Genomic DNA, 6,338 nt, shown 5'->3' with positions numbered 1-6,338 from the left:
CTGCGACAATTTCGCTCTCTTTTTCTCGAATTTGAGTTAATTCAATATTAACCGTTGTTAGATAAAGTTACAGTCTGAAAAACATTTGAGTTTGTGATAAATTCGTAAGGATCTCCATAGTCAACAGCGAACTTTATTACTCTCAGCACATTGGTCATTAACAAATTTTATCATTGATAGTTCCTTACAGGCCAATTCACACTGGTCGTCACGTCCACAGAACACCAAATTATAGTAAGTGCAAAGCTCATGTTAACGAGTGGGAAACAGAGAACGCCAAAAGTGCTCCTTGTGGCCTGCCACTGAACTTCGAATACACGAAAATACAGCGCGTAAATCCGTATTCTTGCTTTGCGAGTAGGCTATTAGATGATAATATTTTTCATTTACACTTTATGCATCGACCTGAAAGTCTGTTGGTAGAGTGTGTACCTGGAAATACTTTTGTTACCTTGCAAAGTAATATATTCGAGAAATATCAGTCAAAAACTAAGATTAACTTCTCATACATCGGATTCACATTCATGTAAAATTTTGTAAATAGTATCGTGGTAGCTTTTTCGCAGTAAAATTAAACATTTGTAAAACCCAATATTCCAGTTTCGATCGTGTGGCCACAATCAGAAGGAAATAAGTACACTTCAGCATATGTCGAAACCTGAAAATCATCTGACATGATATGACACAGAAGCTGGTTTTATGATATTGTGTTCCTTATTACAACCTTTTTGTTGAATTGCACTCTTTGAATTGTACTGTAAATATGGTGTTCGTATTCAGATTAATTTCTGTCTCATCCTTAATATTGGATGGGGTAAATGAAACCATATTTTTTTGTTTTGTCTCAAATAGAAGCTGGATTCGTCACATGATTTTCTATGGACTCACGTCTATTTTTACTAATTACAAATCTGTGTGTGAACTGCTCAGTTTAAATGCATTGTAACTATATTGCTCATATTTGACGTTATTTTTGTTTACATCAGTTTTCAGACACTCTCGTATTAATGGAGGCATTAGAATTTTCATTGGTGAGTATGGTTCTAGTATATTGATTTCTGCTAAAATTTATTGTTTAGAGTAGCCATCTGTTAGTAAAATGTGGACACATTTGTGTAACTACTGTTGAATTTGTAGATTTTGCAAGGAAGAATCTTCTAGCCAAGAAGACTACAAAGCATACTCATCTACATCAGCATCCATACTATAAAACCATTGTAAAATGCATGGCACTCAGTGGGAAGAGGCAACACTATTCAAAGCAGAATTACATACTATTTCATTGACAATAGGTAATAGAGCTCAAAACCAATCCAGTCAAAAGCTCTGAACATGCAACAAACCACAGAAAACAAATTCAGATAAAAATAAAGCAAAAAAAAATACACTTACAATGTATTTAAACGTAGCAGGTCACACATGGACTCACAAGCACCAACAAATATACATGAGTTCACAGAACACCATGCAACGAAACGAGCTTCTGTTTTATATGAAACAAAAAAATATAGTATCATTTACTCTGCCCAATATTACAGATGTGAGCAAATATCAAGCAGAATAAGAGCAACATATTCACAATGCAGATAAAAGCATTTACACACCACAAAGTTGTATTTTTTTTAATCTTATGGGACTTAACTGCTAAGGTCATCGGTCCCTAAGCTTACACACTACTTAACCTAAATTATCCTAACGACAAACAAACACACCCATGCCCGAGGGAGGACTCAAACCTCCGCCGGGACTAGCCGCACAGTCCATGACTGCAGCACCTTAGACCGATCGGCTAATCCCCACAAAGTTGTAATCAGGAACACAATGTTATGAAAGGAGCTCCTTTTTTAAATGAAATCAAAATAAATATGGGAGACTTTAAATCACCCAATAAGAAAATGGGATGATGGATTATTGGATTTGCAGTGTTGCAAGTGGCTTGGCAGCTAACCAATGTCATGGTATAAGAAGTCCCTATATGAGTTTCACTCCCAAGGTCACAGCACTGTCACATCACGGCATTGTCATATCAGGGTGTATCCATACTGTCTGCCATGTCACTTCACATCAGGCCAGTTCAAATCACTTACATGCCTTTAGTTGTTTCAATCTATAACAAGTAGCAAAGAATGAATGACAAAGACATAGAATAGCAACCAATATCGATCACAAAAACTACGTCCTAACGAAAGTGCGACAAAACCCATAATGGTGGATGAGAGTATGGTTGTCTGTTGGAAGGAACTGAGCTTGTGGGTCATGTGTTCAATAACAGACACTGATGACAGGAGTAAAACTTTGTTCTGGAGCATATAGCTTGAGTTGCGCAAAACTTCCTACATCTTGTTCTGACTCTTCGATGGCTAGCCCGCTCCCTTGACCTGTCCCCTAAAAAGCATGTGCGGGACCAGCTGAATCACCAGATTCCATCACATCACATGATCTGGAGATGGCTGTTGAAGGTTCTTTGGCCAGTCAGACATAAAATCATCTCAATGCCTCAATGTATTGTGCCATGCATTGCAGTAAAAGCTTGTCTGGCATTTTGTTGATGTTGCACTGTATTTGTCTACTTGTACTCACAGTACTTGTTTACTTGTCTTGATTTTGGGAGTAAGTGAAACTGTCATTTGTATCATTATGTCTAATAAATCTCATTTTAATCCGAAGCGCTATTTTCAGTGTTCCAGAGCATACTGCACATATTTGAAAAATGTGTGGCTTTTGTCTGTCTCAACATTTATTTGGTATTGTGTAAAAATTTGAAGTAAACTGATCAATAACTTCTCTATAATACTGCTAACACATTTCCCTTTCATATACTATATATATATATATATATATATATATATATATATATATATATATATATATCATTATTCATTAAAGTATCATAAAGAACTGGACTTAATCAGTCAAGAACCCTTAGAGATCTTTGCTAACAACGTTTATCCTTTACATATTGTATATGTGTATTTACATACTATCTACTTTAAAAATATGTGGCCAATGCCCACCCAAATTTTTATTAGATTAATATGTAAAAATTTGAATTAAATCAGTCAAGAAATTTTCAAGTTTTATGCCAAAATTTCCTCTTCAACCATAGGTAATTTCACTCATTTAACATTAACCTATTCATCGCTGGATTTGGAATTACATAACTTACAATAAATCAATGATGACGAGATGTAGTCTGAGAAGGTAAATATCAAGCACTACATACTGAATTAATCTCAATTGGATTATCATGAGGGATAATTTTATTTATTTCATCGAAAGTTCTAGTCTTTGAATCATTATTCTGAGTTTTTTTAGCGGAATATTAGCACCCACTATAGAATCAGGATGATTATGGCTATCAATAGAAATTAAAACTTTTAGACCCACACAAATTCCACTTCTTAATATAGCAATTCTTCTTGTATCAGGAGTAAGTGTAGCATTAGGACATCATAGACTTATAGAATCGAACCACACTTATTCTTTACAATATCACTAGAATTATACTTCAGTATTCGTCAGGCACAGTAATATTGAGAAGCATCTTTACCATTGCTGATGAAGTTTATGGATCAACATTTTTCAATGCCACAGGATTCCACAGACTTCATGTAGTCATTGGAACAATTTTACCAGCAACACACTTACTTAACATTCAATAAATAAATTCTCACCAAGACGCCACTTTGTATGGTACTCACTCCTCATAGACGTCTCTGTTGGTCCATCACAGCCAGGGGACATCGGTTGGTAAGTGCTTTCCAATGTCAATAAACTTCACCAACAGCTGTATATTTTAAGATATTTTATTTTATTCTGAAAGCAACCAGTTTCAGCAATTCATTTTGCCATCTTCATGCTCCAAATGCTATTAACCAAATAACCTAAATTATCGTATAGTGCCATAAAACACTGGATATCGTGAATTCCAATCGTCTACATATGAAGCATTTGTATGACGAATGTAATTCACAATATTTGGTGTTTTATGGCACTATACAATAAGTTTGTTTATTTGGATAAAAGCGTATGGGACCTAAAGACAGCAAAATGAATTGCTAAAACTGCTTGCTTTCAAGAATAAAATAAAATATCTTAAAATATATGACTGTTGGTGAATTCTATTGACATTGAAAACTTCATAGGTGTAGCCTGCTTATTCCTATATATCTCAGTTTATTGATGAGTAAGATAATTGTTTGTTTAATATGAACAGTACATTTGGAATTAATCGATCAAGAACTTTTCGAAATATTTCGTGAAAAATTATTCCCCTTTGTATAATTGGTATGTATATTAATATATTATATATATTAAAATATGTAGCCTATGTCCATCCAAATGTTCTTGAATGCTATTATTCAAGGAAAACAATCGTAGTTTTATCTATAAAAATTTTTATTAGTTTTACTGTCTCAACAATTGTTATGGTTCTTGCAACAATACTTTAAAACATTAATCACTGACTGGGAAAAATGATCACCATTTAATTGTAGATTTGATTCCAAAAGATCAATGTGAATATCTTTTTCTCTTCGATTCCTTTCAATTAGAGAAGGTATTGATAGTAGTCCTCTGAGTGTTGTAGTTCAATTTAATGATAAATTAAAGATGTCAGTTGATGGATCAAATGTTGAGGATTAATTTGTTATTATTTTCAGATTGAGTTCTTTATTTCAATTGCTCCTTTCTCTGCACTTTAAATAAACATGGTTTAAATGAAAGAGTATATGTGATAAAATAAAATTAAAGTAGCTCAAAGTATAATAAATAGGGAGAAGTATAGAATGGTAATTTTTGAGGGATTTGTATTAATAATTCCCCATTAGAAGTAAGTGTTAATTTACTAACGTTTTATTTTGACTAGATCCTTAGTTTATTTTAGATAATCATTTGATAAATAAATTTGCTGAAGTTCTTTCAATTACATTTAGTATAGTTGGTATAACTCCACAAATTCCTGATTATTGACCAAAGAATAATCCATGTCGATTTATTGTGAATGTTCCTTTTTTTAGTCATCTGGGTGTGGCGTCAGTTTAACTCCCAATGAAGCTTTTGTTGAACTCATTCTCCTGGATTTATAGGTAGAATTGTTCAGTTATTTATGTCTAGTAATCGAAAGCCATCATTCTCTAAATCTTTATGTTCTGTTATATAACTATCAAATTCTATGTATACAAAATCTGAATGAATATTCATAGCTTCAATAACATTGTTGTCCAATTGTTTTGATTGTAATCATTGCATCTATTGAGTCAAGAAGTATAATTGTCAAAATCAAGGTAATACAATAAAAATGAAGGTAACAACTAGTAATGCTGTTCAAATGGTTTCCATTAGGTGTCTGTGGAGTATATTTCGGTTTGTATAAGCATTAACTTATGTATAACCAAGCTTCTAACGTACAATTACTGTAATTCATAATAATACAACTATAGTATGGTCATGGAACAATGATATTGCTCAATTATTGGTGAAGCTTTGTCTTGAAGTGGTAAGATTGATCAAATGCCATTACGTATTTCTAATGAAAGGCCAAACCTTTATTTGTAGATCTAAATCTGTTGCACCAATATGCCAGTATCTAGAAAAGTGGTAACTCTGAGTAACTGTGTTTTGCAGGTCATCATTCAGTTGATCTACTTATACTAGCTCTAAACCATTCTTTCACATACAATGATGAGTCCAACAAGTGCAACTGTTGACCCAGCACTGGTACTACATTTCATGATGTATATGCATATGGACAGTGAGAATATCGTAATGGTATTCCTGCTAATCCTAAGAAGTGTTGAGGGAAGAAAATGAGATTTACTCCAATAAATGTAATTGTGAATTGGATTTGTGATCATTTATTATTTGTAGTTAGTCCTGTAAATAGTGGGTATCATTGAATAACACCTCCTACAATTTAAAATAGTGCTCCTATGAATAATATGTAATGAAAGTGAGCTACTGCACAATAAGTGTCATGTAGTAGAATATCAAGTGCTGAGTTTACTGGCACTAATCCTGCTAGCCTTTCAACCATAAATAAGAAAATGAATCCTAGACATCATAACAATAGTGGTCTAAACTTCAGCTTTGTTCCATATAGTGTTGCTAATCATCTGAATAACTTACTTCCCATTGCTACAGCAATGTCATTGATGTAAAATGTACTCATATATCAACATCCATACCTACTGTGAATATGCAGAGTGCTCATACAAAAAATCCTGTTAATCGAATTAATAATATGATATCTGATGTTCTGAGTGATTCGATTTTTCCATTTTCTTGACAACAATGTGAGAAATAATTCCAAATACTGGTAAAATTAGAATGTAGATTTC

Source organism: Schistocerca nitens, chromosome 6, assembly GCF_023898315.1.
Source record: "Schistocerca nitens isolate TAMUIC-IGC-003100 chromosome 6, iqSchNite1.1, whole genome shotgun sequence".
Classification (NCBI taxonomy): domain Eukaryota; kingdom Metazoa; phylum Arthropoda; class Insecta; order Orthoptera; family Acrididae; genus Schistocerca; species Schistocerca nitens.
The sequence above is the reverse complement of the archived record's forward strand: the minus strand, read 5'-3'. Positions refer to the sequence as shown.